General features: G+C 34.8%; 1 long non-coding RNA gene across 1 annotated transcript in view; it reads left to right on the top strand.

Moving 5' to 3' along the window:
* Positions 1-15,489, top strand: part of LOC121479655 — an 89,081-nt gene that overhangs the window by 52,624 nt on the left and 20,968 nt on the right. The window contains exon 3 of the long non-coding RNA XR_005984791.1: positions 1,060-1,155. This is a non-coding gene — a long non-coding RNA (uncharacterized LOC121479655). The remainder of the gene's footprint in view (positions 1-1,059; positions 1,156-15,489) is intronic.

Raw genomic sequence — 15,489 nt, 5'->3', positions numbered from 1 at the left:
TGGAGCAATTTTATATTTTACTAGCTATTGCCAAATGGATCTCTATAGGTGTTTTATCAATTAACACCCTCACTAGCAAGGTTTGAAAATGTTTTTCAAATATACAATATACAATATGGTGTATTATCAAACTTGGAGATACTTGTTATTGTGATGTGAAAAATAGTATCAATATAGTTTTCGTTTGTATTTTTCTTATTATGAGTGTGGTTAAACATATCTTCAAATAGTTAACCATTTTTCTTCTTTTTTTGTAAATTGTCTTCACACATCTTTTGCCATTTTTCTAATTATTCTTGAAATAATTTTCTTAATTTTAGAAGCTTCTTATGTTATCTGTGATATGAGCTGTCAATTATTTTTTTGTTTTGCTTTTGTATATTATTTATGGTGTTTGTATGATCTGAGTGTTTGTGTTCCCCCAAAGTTCATATGTTGAAAACTGATCCTGAAGGTGATGGGATTAGGAAGTGGGGCCTTTGGGAGGTGATTAGGTCATGAGGGTGGAGTTTTTATGCATGGGATCATAAGAGGGGCCTTTGAGAGCTCCCCTCTACTTTCTTTGTGAGGTTGCAGTGAAGAGACAGCTGTCTATGAGCCAGGAAGGTTGCCCTCATCAGACACTGAGTCTGCAGTTACCTTGGTCTTGGACTTATCTGCCTCTAGAACTGTGAGAACTAAATTTCTATTGTTTACAAACTACTTAGTTTATGGTATTTGTTACAGTAGTCCAAGAGGACTAAGACAGATGTGTTTTGCCATGCAGTTGTTTTTTACTTCAATATGCTTAAATTCACTTTTGTTAATGGCTTCTTGATTTTGTGTCATAGTCAAAGACCATCCCTACTCTGAAGTTCTAAAAATTTGTTTTGTTCTAGTCCTTTCAGTTTTTCTTTTTCACGTTTAAATGTTTGGCCATTGGATTTGGCTTCGTGTTAACTGTGAGGCTTTAATCATGAGATGAGTGCTGGGTGTTATAATGTATGTTGACAAATTGAATTTAAATAAAATAAAATTAAAAAGTGTGAAGCTTTAATCCAAATTCATTTTTTTTTTCAGATGGCCACCCATTTGTCCCAAGAACGTATGCACTCATTTATGATTTTGGCATCAGGATCATTTCCCTCAACGATGGTGAATCTTTTAACATTCCAGGTATAATCTGAGCAAAATGGTATAACCTCTTTTCATTAGAATGGCTTGGGAGCCAGGAGCAAGGCCAACAGAAGAAGACAGCCAGTAGACTTTGAGCCAGTGAATCCCAGCACTGGGAACCACCAGAATTAGTTCACTGACTGTGTCCTTTTAGACACAGTATACTCCCTTCACATGACTTAACAGTAGAGTGAATGCCTTCACAGTAGACTCTCCTAGAATGTAGCTTGTTGCTGTTCTAAAGGTAAGGCTCCTTATCTGTTGGTTTTTAATATCATATGCCGAAAATAGCCCTGGATTTCAGAATGTTCAGTTTCCTATATTGTCATGTATTTTGAACTTTTTCTCTAGCTATCAGAGAAAAACCTTCAGTCAAAGATAACAGTAGATTGGAAGCCTTTTTCTTGTTAACCTCCGAGGGGCATGGACAAGTTTCCTGACTTATAAACATGAGGAATTTTTCTGATTATTTTCTCGGCAAGATGAATGTGATTTGCCTTCATACTTACATAGTTCCTGTCAGGAGACACATTGTCTAATTTGATATATGGCACCTTTTTATGTTCTTTCAACTTTTATTTATTCTACATACCCTGTAGTTGGTTAAGTTGCTGCTGGGGACCTCAGTGCTATGACAAGAGGTATGTTCAGCGGAGCCTTCCTAATATGGCATTTTTGGGGTATGAGAGAGCTCTTCCCTCTCGGAAGTAGTTTAAAAAGACAGATACAAAAAAAAAAAAAAGGACAGATATATTTTCTACCTAAAATTTGTCTTCCCATATTTAGTAACCTAATCTGTTGGAGTGAAAAGGAAGAACATGGTGTCGATCAGGGGGGATTTTATCCATAATATCTTTTAGAAACTAGTATCATAGATTACGTTAGTTATTGTTCCTGTATCCTAAACTACCAAGACTATTTTAGATTTCATGAAAAGTGATGATTTCCACTTCATTATTTTCATCTCAGAGTCTGTCTGTATTTGTAATGAGACCTGGGGACATTAGAAGATAAGAGTGGCACAAGTGAAGGGCTGCAAATGATGAGTACATTTTACTTTCTGAAAACTTTTAAAACTTAAAAAAAATCATCCTCAGGTATTTTGAGGTTTCTTTTGCCAATTTCTATTATCAGGTGACTAATGATTTAAAACTGATTTAAACTGTACTATAGTCTAGGAAATTCTTCTTCCTACTGCCTGGTTTGCAAGAATGCGTAGCTTGCAGACAACCCTGTAGTAAGGTAGCATTTAAGAAAACAGTAGGGTAACATATGAAAAGGAAATTAGAAGAGGTCACCTCAGATTTTATGAAATATAAATCATATCAATTTTTTACTATCTGAAAAAAAGTGTTGTCAGGTATTATAATATGGAAAGACCTAAATTTGACTTAACCATCCAGTGATTATGGCAGATTCAGGGGCAAAGCCATACAAGGTATTAATTTGATGTAAAGTTATAGAAGTATAGATTTCATTCGTTTTCTGAGTACTTCACTTCTCTAAGTTTATAAATCAAGGTTAAGTTCCCTAAACTTTGTAGACTCCACACCAAGTTTCTGCTGGAATGTTATTAATACATATCTAGATTCTATAATCACTTAAACAAAAATACGTGAAGATTTCCTACCTTCACAATGATTGATATACAACTCAAGGCTCAACAACTCAACAAAGAGTTTTGAGTCTTCACTATTTGTTTGCTTTTATTAAAGTTATGAATATGGTTTTCTTAGTTGAGGTTAGATTATGACCTGCTTTTAGGAGAGAAAACAGATACATTTTCTGCCCCTCCTAAATATTGACCTATGGGCTTCTAGACATTCCATTCAAAAATATCCTCTCATTAAATTCTAAGTCTGGGCCTCACAGACCAAAATTGTACTTCAAGTGCAGGTTGGCTTTAGGCTTCATCATCACACTACAGATTGTTTCACATTTTGTGAGAAGAAAATGTTAGGATTACATATGATTTTTTATGATGTATTGACCTTTTATTTACATTCCATTGCATTGGTGTGAATAAGCTATGTGCTAAGATATATTATTAAGCTAGGAGCTTAATAAAGACTAGTGTGTTTATGCTTTTTTTTTTAATTGACATTTTTAAGACACTTTTATTTTTAAGGGTTTTATTTATTTATTTATGATAGACATAGAGAGAGAGAGAGAGAGAGAGAGGCAGAGACACAGGCAGAGGGAGAAGCAGGCGCCATGCCAGGAGCCCGACGCGGGACTCGATCCCGAGACTTCAGAATCGCCCCTGGGCCAAAGGCAGGCACCAAACCGCTGAGCCACCCAGGGATCCCCTGTGTTTATGCTTTTGCACAGCATGCAAATTGATAGGAATTTGGCCAAACTGAGGCCAAATTTATATGTAACCTCGGAAAGAGTATAGAACCTAATGTCATATATTTATGTCCTAATCTCCCTGAGGGTTGCATCTTGTTTTTCTGATACTTGTCTTTCCTTCCCCTGATTTCTTTACCTAATTATATCCCTGTTGTATTTGAATCCCATCTTCAATAACTTTGCAAAGAGGTGATATACAAATATGTTTTAGTATTCTTTTGTTCCAAAATAGCTCAGTTTTTGTTTGGGAATGGTTCTGAGAGGGTTAACATTTGATGTTAATATATACCTATACTCTCATTCTATAATACTATCCTATAGAATTATAGTGGTGCCATGCTCTGTACAAAACACAGTTTTCTGTGGCTGAATCTTATAAAATGGTGTGATCAGCAATTTTGTAGTCCATAAGCTGCAAGTAATGCAAGCTTGAAAATCAATTGTGTACAATTTTCTATAAGACTGATTTTATCTAGAAGAATTGTATTCCTTTTTTAGGTATTTGATATATAATTTCTTATTTGGGGAGTTTATAGAATGGGAGTTATAAATAGAGCTGATCTTATTTTTAGGTTGGTATCCTGTTAAGACACATCTAAAGAGCAATAATTCTCTTTTCACTAAAGTTGGCATACATTATAAAAAGAATTGTAGCACTTCTTCTTAATCCAGTTTTAGTACTCATATAATTATACTGCCAACATATTTTTTTTAAATTCCATCTTTTTTTGGGAGATGAGAGTACATGGTAAGCTTATTTACCTATTTATTGAATAATTACTTGCAGATGGTCTATTATGTCATTCAGTGCTAAGTTCTAGTAATTCAGTGATAAATTAATGTAAATTTCTTGGTCTGGAGGAATTTACCAGCTACATTTAAATATTCAGACAACTAAAGACAACGTAATTTCATAATTTCTATATGAATGTAGAGATAATCTTCAATGGCAGCAGAATAAGAACACTTCAGCCTATCTGGGATAGCATTTTAGCTGAAGTTTCAAGCATGAGAAGAGTTTTCCAAATCCAAAAGCAGCAGAGGGAATATCATGTGCAAAGAAAGGAAGTGTGAAAGCTTGGTGTATTCTGGGGGAACAAAAGGAAGTTTCCTTTATCATAGAGAAACCTGGATTGGATGATGAAGCTTAGATGTACAGTCATACGGGGCTTCTTAGTACTTCCTTCTGAATTACATTCGTGTCCTAACCTGCAACACCCCTTCCTCAAAGGGACAGAGCCTGCCCCTAAAATATTACCTTACGGATGAGCAGCAAATGAAGTATGTGTACAGATCAGCTAACTCTGGAAGGCTGAGCCAAGCATATTCCCTGAAACTCACCAAGCAGATCAGTGAGGCTTCATTGAGAAGATGTGAGTTGGGGATGATAGGCAATTTAAAAGACAACATGTATTATTGTGGCAGGAGTCTAAACATGAGACTAAAAGAATGAATGGAGATGATCTGCATTGAAAAGTTTTGAACTGGGGGGTGTGGTTTCCACTTTCATTATAATGAGAGCATGCAGTGTGAAGTATGAAGGAGACAGAGAAGGAAAGACTGGAGGCAGAAATTTCTTAGGAGACTATGGTAGCATTCTGGAGAGAGGATCTGGGCTCAAACAAGAGTGGTCAAGGTGCTTAGAGATAAAAATTGGTGGGAACTGTAGTTCAATTGCATAAAGAAAACAAGAAAAAAATCAAGAATGACTCTCAGATTTATGGCTAAGGAAGTTAATTGTGATTCATTAATCTAGGTGATATAAAAAGAAAGCAAAGGGGCAAATTCAGTTTGGGGCCCACTGAGTTAAATACACTTTGAGGAAATCTGAGTATATATATTAGAGATTGGATAGATGGATCTGGAGGTAAGGAAGAGGATATGAATTAGGGATAGAGATTTGGGGTGATTAGTAATTTGGTTATAGTTAAAACCAAAGTCATGATTAAGTGAGTTGAGGAGAGGATAAGAAGGTGGTCCTACCTCTTCACTCCATGGGCCCAAATTATTTGGGATGGATATGGGGTACTTATAGAGTCTACCTATTTCCATCCTACACAGCACTATGTTCACTCTTTCTCTATTAGAATATAGCTGTATACTTTATTTTTTATTTTTAAAGATTTTATTTATTTATTCATGAGAGACACAGAGAGAAAGCAGAGATATAGGCAGAAGGAGAAGCAGGGTCTCTGCCAGGAGCCTGAGGTGGGACTCAATCCCAGGACCCCGGGATCATGACCTGAGCCAAAGGCAGATGCTTAACCACTCCGCCACACGGTTGCCCTAATAGTTGTATAATTTAAACTTGAACTCAATCTCAGGTTAAGGAAGTTTCTCCTATTGTTTCATACAAATCAGTGTATTATCAGAGTGTAAATTAGAGGCAAAATTTGAATTGTAGGCCTTAAGACATAACTAATGCTGACAACATTTTTTATCTGTAATAAACTCAGTTGAAAAAGAAAAAAAAAAAAAAAAAAAAACTCAGTTGACTAAGGCCCAAAATAATTATTTAGAGACTGAGTAGAAAGTATTGATAGCACTTACCAAATCATTGTCCTAAGCTCAATATAGGTCTAAGACCATAATTCTAAAACATGCATTCTCAATGAAGGCAATAGGTGTCCCCTCCTGGAGTGGGAACAAAAATTTGTTCTTTTGGGGCAAAAATCGTAGATATAACCATGGTGGTCCTCCATGGCTCAACCCTACCTGACAGAAATCTTACTTCTTAGTACTTAATTTTTCTTATTACAGAGAATTTAAATCAAGTTTTTCTCCTTAGAGGCTAATAATGAAAAAAGAAAAAGGCTAGGAAATACTATTCTCCAGATATTAAGAAAATAATTTGTAGAAGAAATTAATTTTAGGTATCTTCCCTATGGTGTCTGAGATGGACTGGCTTGTCTTTTTTTTTTTTTCTTTCTTTTTTTCTTTGTAGAATTCATTCAGCCAAGAGAATGGAAGACAATCACTTGACCTAATTGTAAAGTTTTTGCCACTGTTTGGTGTAGGGATTACAGAAAATATGGGCATCTAACTATATAAGCCTTCAACTCTGATTTTTTTTTTGGTCCATCTGACACTAAAAATATCCGATTATTTTGGGTTTTAGCCAACATATGAAATAAATATGTATCAACCTATCATTGGCAATTTGAATATTAAATCTATACCAACTCTTTGAGCTTAGGGATTGAGTCTTTTATGTAGATGGTGTGTTTTAATCAGGATTTTTAAATTATGAAAATGGAAATATCCTCTGCATATAAGTGCAAAAAGAATCCAGGGTAAGGTTGGGGAGCCAGACTTGAGCAGGTTCCAAGCTAGATGAGGCACAGCCAAGATCCTACCACAGGCTGCCTCTGTTTAGGATACTGCTGCTTGCACAATTGCCACTGGACACTGCCACTGCAGCTGTTGGCAGCACTGCCCTGCATGTGTGCCATCAAGAGACTAAGTTCCAAGCCACCACAGCTGCTGCGATGACTCTCTGACTCTGTGCCTGTGATTGTCATGGTCCAGGCAGGAGCCTCTGCTTGGGTCTGCTCTACCAGCCAGAAGTTAGGGAATATTTACCATTACTCTTGGTGAGGTGAGGTGAGGTGCCCTGCTCCCATCTTGAGAAAATGCCAAGAATTCCTTACAATATCAATAACTAAGATCTGAATAATGCTTTGTGTTTGTAGAGTGCCTTGGAATATTTTTCATTTGATTCTTAGTATAGCACCAACTATTACAGTTTTTGAAATGAGAAAACTAAAGTTCAAAGAGGTTAATTGACAAGTCAACAGTTGCAATGTCAAGGAAGAAATGAAAAATTTTGAGTGGCTGTCATATACTAAATATAGTCCTAGATGCTTGCACATACAGTATCTCTTAAAAAATGTTTACTTTAAATATTTTATTTGACCATATATATTTACATATTAGCTTTTGAACATGTAATCAATATTAAACTGTCAATAGATAGTTTACTCTTTTTCTCCTATGAAGCTTGAAAAATCAAGTATATGTTTTCTATTTACAGTACCTCTCAATTAAGATACTAAATATTTGTTGGATATACTTCCTCTGTATTTATATTTCATAAAATATATGGTTGAAAACAAAGATTTGTATATTCAAGTTCAAAACAGTTTCTTTTTGCATTGGCCCTATATATACACACATATATATACATATATAAAGCTGTGCATAATTAATTAACATATATATATACACATATAGTTGTTGAGTTTGGAGATAAGTATATATCTGGTAAAAAAATTACCACGATCTGTGCCTTCAGCCTATCACTTCCAGTGATTTCTCCCTGCCCTCTTATTTTATAATTGTTATTATTTTTTGAGAAGAATACTTAAAATCTACCCTCTTAGCATATTTTAAGGTATACAGTACTTTTAACTATAGGCTCTGTGCCATACAGTAGATCTCTAGGGCTTATTCATAACTGAGTAACTGAAACTTTATACCCTTTAACCACTACCTCCCTGTTTCCATATCTTCCCAGTCTCTGGCAATCATCATTCCATTCTGTGCTTCTGAGTTTGACTATTTTAGATTAATCATATAAGTAGTATTATGTAAGTATTTGTTCTTCTGTATCTGTCTTCTTTCACTTATCACAATATCCTCCAGTTTTATTCATGCCAAAAATGGCAGGATTTTTTTTAAAGGCTGAATAATATTCCATTGTATGTATATACCACATTTTCTTTAACCATTCATTCATCCATGGACACTTAGGTTGTTTCCATGTCTTGGCTATTGTGAAAAATGCTGGGCAATTAACATGGGAGTATAGACACCTCTTTAAGATCCTAATTTCAGTTCCATTGGATATGTACCCCAAATAGGATTGGTGGATCATATGATGTTTCTGTTTTTAGTTTTTTGAGAAACTTGTTTTTTTTTTTTTTTTTTTTTTTTTTTTTATAGCAGCTGCACTGATTTACGTTCCCACCAACAGTATGCAGAGATTCCCTTTCCTCCACATCCTCACCAATATTTGTTCTTATTTTTGGGTAATAGGTGATATCTCATTGTGGTTTTTGGTTTGCATTTCTCTGCTGATTAGTGATTTTGAGCATTTTTTATAAGCCTATTGGCCATTTATATGTCATCTTTGGAAAAATGTCTATTCAGTTCCTTTGCCCAATTTCAAGTTTGAGTTTCTTATACATTTCAATATTAATCCTTTATCAGATAATGGTTAGCAAATATTTTCTCCCATTCTGTAAGTTGCCTTTTCATTTTGTTGATCATTTCCTTTGCTGTGCAGAGGCTTTTTAGTTAGATGTAGTCTCACTGTCTATTTTTATTTTTGTTGCCTGTACTTTTTATGTTTTATCCAATAAATCATTGCCAAGACCAATGTCAAGGGAATTTTCCTTATGTTTTCTTCTAGGAATTTTATGGTCTATGTGTTTAATACATTTTGAGTTAATCTTTGTCTATGGTGTAAGATAAGGGTCCAATTTTATTCTTTTCCATGAGGATATCCAGTTTTCCCAACACTACTTATTAAAAAGAATATACTTTCCCATTGTGTATTCCTAGCTCCCTTATCAAAATCAGTTAACCATGTATGCATGGCTCCATTCTGAGCTCTATTCTATTCCACTGCTTTTATTATGTATTTCTGTTTATGCTGGTACCTTGCTGTTTTGATTAGCTTTGTAATATATTTTGAATTCAGAAAGTGTGATGCTTCTTTATTCTTTCTCAAGATTTCTTTGGCTGTTTGGGTTATTTTGTGGTTCCTTACAAATTTTAGGATTGTTTGTTATATTTCTCTGAAAAAAATGCCACTGGGATTTTGATAGGAATTGCATTGGATCTGTAGATCACTTTGAGTACTATGGGAATTTTAACAATTATAATTCTTCAATCCATGAACATGGGTTATCTTTTTATTTGTGTCTGCTTTAATTTCTTTCACTAGCATTTTACAGTTTTTTGTGTATAAATTTTTTAAGTTTATTCCTAAATATTTTAATTTTTTATGATTTTGTAAATGGGATTGTCAATTTCCTTTCTGGATAATTTGCTGTTAGTATAATAGAAGTGCAACTGATTTGTGTTGATTTTGAATCAATTTTTGCAGAGTCTTTAGGATTTGCTAGATATAAAATCATGTCATCTGCCAACAGAGATAACTTTGCTTTTTCATACTCTATTTTAAAATGCCGTTTCTTTTTCTTGTGTAATTCCTCTGGCTAGGACTTCTAGTACTTTGTTGAATAGAAGTGGCAAGAGTGAGTATCCTTCCCTTGCTCCAGATCTTGGAGTAAAATCTTAGTTTTTCACCATTGTGTATTAGATTTTAGCTGTGAGCTTTTCATATATGGCTTTTATTGTGTTGAGGTTAAGTTCCTTCTACCTAATTTTTAAGAGTTTTCATTATGGAAGAGTATTAAACTTTGCCACATGCTTTTTCTTCAAGATAATCATGTGATTTTTACCCTTTATTCTGTTAATGTGGTGTATCACATTGATTGATTTTTTTGCATATATTTATATTGAACCATCCTTGCACCCCAGGGATAAATCACATTTGGTCATGCTGTATGATCCCTTTAATGTGCTGTTAAATTTGGTTTGCTAATATTTTGTTGAGTGTTTTTGCATTGGTGTTCATCAAGGATGATGATGACCTATAGTTTTCATTTCTTATGGTGTCTTTAGCTTTGATACTAGGGTAATTGTGGCCCTGTAAAATGAGTTGGAAGTGTTCTTCACTCTTCTATTTTTTGGAAAAGCCTGAGAAGGATAGAAATTAATTCTTTAAATGTTTAGCAGAATTTGTAAAGTCATCTGATTCTGAGCTTTTCTTTCTTGGAAGGTTATTTTATTACTGATTCAATATTCTTATTTGTTATTGGTCAGTTCAGACTTCTATTTTTTTCTTGATTTGATCTTAGTGGATTGTATATTTGTAGAAGTTTATCCATTTCTTCTAGGTTGTCCAACTTGTTGGCATATAATTTTTCACAATAATTTTTTTCACAATAATATCATATAATTTTTTCTTATGATATTAGTTGTCTCCTTTTCCATTTTTCATTTTATTTATTTGATTCCTCTTACTCTGTTGATTTTTGTGTACCTTTTCAAAGGATCACTATTAGTTCTATTGATTTATTCTTTTTTATTCTTTATTTCATTTTTTTCTTCTCTAATCTTTATTATTTTCTTCCTTCTGCTAACTTTGGCCTTAGTTTGTTCTTTTTCTTATTTTTTTAAGGTGTAATGTAAGGTTGTTTATAGAAAGTCTTTTTTCTTTCTTTTTTTTAAAGATTTACTTATTTTAGAGAGAGTGAGCATGAGAGTGGGGAGAGGGAAAGAGAGAGAGAAGCAGACTTCCCACTGAGCACAGAGACTGACAAAGGTCTCAATCTCATGATTCTGAGATGGTGACCTGAGCCAAAATCAAGAGTCAGAAGCTTAACTCTCTGAGGTCCCCAGACATCCTTTCTTCTTTTTTTGATGTAGGCATTTATCACTGAAATTTCCCTCAATACTGCTTTTCGATGTATCCCATAAATTTTGATACATTGTGTTTTTATTTTCATTTGTCTTGTGATGATATTTTGTAATTTTTCTTTTTGATTTCTTCTTTAATCCAATGGCTATTTAAGAGTGCTTAATTTCCATGTATTTGTGATTTTTTTCATTTGCTAATGTTACTAAGTTCTAGTTTCATTGCACTGTGGTTAGAAAAATTCCTTGAAATGATTTTGATCTTAAGTTTGTTGTTTTGTGGCCTCACATGTGATGTATCCTGGAGAATGTTCTGTGAGCAATCGAAATATGTGTGTTCTGCTGCTGATTGGTGGAATGTACTATGTAAGTCTTTTAGATCCATTTGGTAGTGTAGTTAAGTCTGCTATTTCCTTCTTGTTTTTGTCTGTATAATTTGTTTATTATTTTAAGTGGAGTACTGAAGTCTCCTATTATTGTATTGCTATCTATTTCTCCTATTTCAGATCTGTCATTGTTTCCTTTATGAATTTTAGTGCTCTGATGTTGGGTGCATATATCTGGTGCATGTATATTTATAATTATTATATCCTCTTGTTGAATTGATCCTTTAAACATTCTGTAATAACCTTCTTTGTCTCTTTTAATAGTTTTTTACTTAAAAGTGTATTTTGTCTGACATAATTATAGTCACTCCTGCTCTCTTTTGGTTATCACTTGCAAGGAATATCATTGTTCATTCCTTCACTTTCAGCCTACAAGTGTCCTTAAATCTAAAGTGGATCTCATGTGGATAGTACATAGTTAGATATTTTTTTTCTTTTCATTCTACCACTCCATTTCTTTTAATTGGTGAGTTTACTTTATTTACATTTGAAGTATTATTGATAGGTAAGGAGTTACTATTGTCATTTTGTTGATTGTTTACTGTCTGCTTTGTAGGTTTTTTTGGTTCTTCCTCTCTAATTTGGTGACTTTTTTTAAAAAAATAGTGATACACTGATTTTTTTTTTCTCTTCACCTTTTTTTTGGATCTGTTGTAGGCTTTTTCTTTGTGGCTACCATGAGGCTTGCATAAAATTTATTGTTGTAACGGTCCTTTTCGAACTGTTGTTAACAGCTGAACTTCATTTGCATAAGAAATTTGACACCTTTCTTTCCCTCCATACATACTTTGCTATTGATGGTCAGAATTTGCCTTTTTTATATTCTATATTCATTAACCAATATTTTGTGTTTATAGTTCTTAATATTTTTAACTTTTATAGTGTGTTTAAAAGTGATTAATGCACATTTGTTCAGTATTGTATTATGCTGTATTTGCCTATATATTTGATTTTACCTGTGAGCTTATACTTTCATGTGATTTTATGTTGCTATTTAGTATCCTTTTTGTTTCAACTTGAATTCACTTTAGCAGACTTTGTACATCAGATTTAGAGGTGACAAACTCCCTCAGTTTTTCTTTGTTTCAGAAAATCATTATTTTTCCTTAAATTTTCAAGGACAGTTTTGCCAGGTGTACTATTATTTGTTGGCAATTTTTTCCTTCAGCCCTTTGAATATATCCTCTTACTTTGTCCTAGCTTGTAAGGATGCTAGAAGAGGATTATAGGGACTCACTTGTATATGATAAGTCACATTTCTTCTGCTGCTTTCAAAATTCCCTTTGACTTTTGACAATTCATTTATAATAAGTCGCAGTGTAGATCTCTTTAGAGTCACTATATTTGGGATCTTTTGGACTTCATGAATTTGGATGTCCATTTCTTTGCCCCGATTTGGGTAGTTTTCTGCCATTATTTCTTTAAACAAGATTTCTGCCCTTTCTCTTTCTCTTCTTCTTCTGAGATTTCCATATACAAATATCGGTCTGCCTGATGATTCCCCGTAAGTCCTGTAGGCTTTCTTCACTCCCCTTTTTTTTTCTTTTTTGTTCTTACGCCTGGGTAATTGTAAATGACTTTTTTGAAAGTTGGTTGATTCTTTCTTCCACTGTTGAAGCTCTCTATTGACATTTTCAAGTTAGCCATTGGTTCTTTAGCTTCAGAATGTGGTTCTTTTTTATGATTTTTATTTCCTTGTTGAACTCCATTTTATTCATGTATAGTTTACCTCATTTAGCTGTGTTCCCTTGTAGCTCACTGGACTTTTTAAAGGTGATAGTCTTGAAATATTTGTCAGGCAGTTCTTAGATTTTCTTTTCCTTAGGGCTAGTTACTGCTGCTTTATTTTGTTCCTTTGGTGGTGTTATGTTTCCCTGATTCTTTGTGGCCCTTGTAGCCTCATAACATTGGTGTCTGCATATTTGAAGAAATAGTCACCTTTTCCATTCTTTAAAGACTAGTTTCTTCAGGGAAAACCCTTCACCATTCAGCCTGGCCTGGCCAGAGATTCTGGGTAGGTCGTTGGTAGAGTCTGCAGGTAGGGTGTTTCTGATGCCTGAGTCTGTATGCAGGTAGGTCTGGCGCTTAGTCTCATAGGGACCAGTTGGGGACCACTGGAGTGAATGTGGAGTGCAGGTCTACGAGGAGCAGGCCTGGAGCCTGATATACAGTGACAAGCTCCACCCTGGGGTCCACTGGGATGGGCCTGGAGCCTAGGTCTACAGAGGCTGCCCTGGTGCTGGGTTTCACTGGAGTGGACCTAGTATCAGCTTCCATAGCAAAATCAGACACTCTTTTTCACTCTGTTTTCCCCATAAGAGAACGCTCAGGCAGAGGGGATCTCTCTCAGCACTGTGATGCATGGCCTTGGGGGAAAGGTGATGCAAGTAAAATGAAACCATTCTTCTTAGCCTCTTCAATGCATCTTTTCTCATTTCCATACTCCACTCAAGTGCTGTAATCTGTCACCTGGATTCTGGAACTCTTGTGAAGGTACTCTTTATCTTTTGGTGGTTTCCAAATTTGCATTTTTGTGAAGGCATAAGGGCTTGAAACTTCTGTCATCTTGCTGATGTCACTGCTACACACAGTATCTTATTTGATTCTCACAAAATTTTATGATGTAGTGTAGTTATCCTGTTTTTCCCCAGATGGTACTAGCAAGTGGCAGAACTGGGATTTGTTCCCAAATCTTTTGACTCCAAATCCTATTCTCATTCCATGGCCCAATGAGGTTACTTTCATTCTTTCCCTCCCTCTTCTGATATTTTTCATGTCCTTTTAGTACCAGCTAATATCATACTACTCTTGCATCTCAAAAGTTTTTATTGAATAAATTCATCTGTAAAACTTTACCCAAAGCATGGGGATGGAGGGATATTCTGTAGTTATTTTTAGACAGTTTTTCTCTAGAACATTGCTCAATATAAAAATGCAAAATAGAAATAGATTTGTGTCTATTTGTGACTTCTGTACTCTGGAGATCTTTCCATGTCAAAGATGTCATAAAAAAGGTAAACATTACCAAATGCCAAAAATGCTAAAAATGAAGTGTATTTGTGTGGTATATATTATATGTAATCTGTGACTCACTGTTAATCGTAGTTTCTACTATCCCTTCTCTACGCATGATCCCCAGAAGCCTTGTTATGTCATGTAATTTGCTTATGTTATGGGGAGGTTATTTGGTCACTCGAGCACTGCAAAAGGATAATGGCAAACCTGCAGCCACTGCCTAGTCTCTTTCTACTATGATAAACACCTGAGAGTCGAAGGATGTCAAATTCCAGCAGTCAAACTCATGATTTGGCATAGAATTTAGCTTTGTTTCCTGTTGTTATTCTTGCTGACTCTCTGCATTTCCAGATTTTAGCATAGAGTTGAGAGGACTTGATGGCTTACCTGTATTTCCTTTCATGCCTTAGTTTATTTTTCCAGATTTAGTCCTTGACACCTACATCTCTAGGATTGCTCAGGATTCTTTGGCTGTATTTCCTCACCTACATTGTCTTTTTGATTTTCTCCTATAAGTACTCTAATTATTTCTAGGATTTTGAGTTAAAGAAGTCTGACCAATTGGATATCTACTTAAAACTAAGGAAAGGATTTACTTGGGCAGGCCTGGTTAGTCACTTTTCCTTCTTTTCTCCAGCACCTAGGTCTTAACTTTATTTGGTATGCCTAACTCCATTGTTCCTTCCTACAGCAATTCAGACAAAGAACAGTTGAAGATATCTCAGAAAGTTTGTTGACCTCTGGATTATAAGAAGGTAACTTGAAGAAAAGCCATTTGGCCTGACCAGGGGACAGGAGTATAGGGCTGGCTTAATGGATAAGTGTAAAGGTATTATAAAGGCACTTGATGCAACTACTGTTTAAAAGTTTCCATTTTAATTTGTTTTTCTGATAGCACAGATATGCTAACTGGCTTTTAGATTTGTGGTTTCATTGGTTTCCTGAGAACAGATTCTCTAATTCAGAGAGGTTTCTTCCCGCTATCCTTTTCATTGCTTAGTCCAGTGGATTCTATGCCTCTGAGCTCGCAGGGGAAGTAAGAGACCTAAGCCCTATAGAACTGAGTTTGGTTACAAAACCAAACTCTAGGGGC

This window comes from Vulpes lagopus, chromosome 21 (assembly GCF_018345385.1).
Source record: "Vulpes lagopus strain Blue_001 chromosome 21, ASM1834538v1, whole genome shotgun sequence".
Classification (NCBI taxonomy): Eukaryota; Metazoa; Chordata; class Mammalia; order Carnivora; family Canidae; genus Vulpes; species Vulpes lagopus.
The sequence above is the reverse complement of the archived record's forward strand: the minus strand, read 5'-3'. Positions and strand labels throughout refer to the sequence as shown.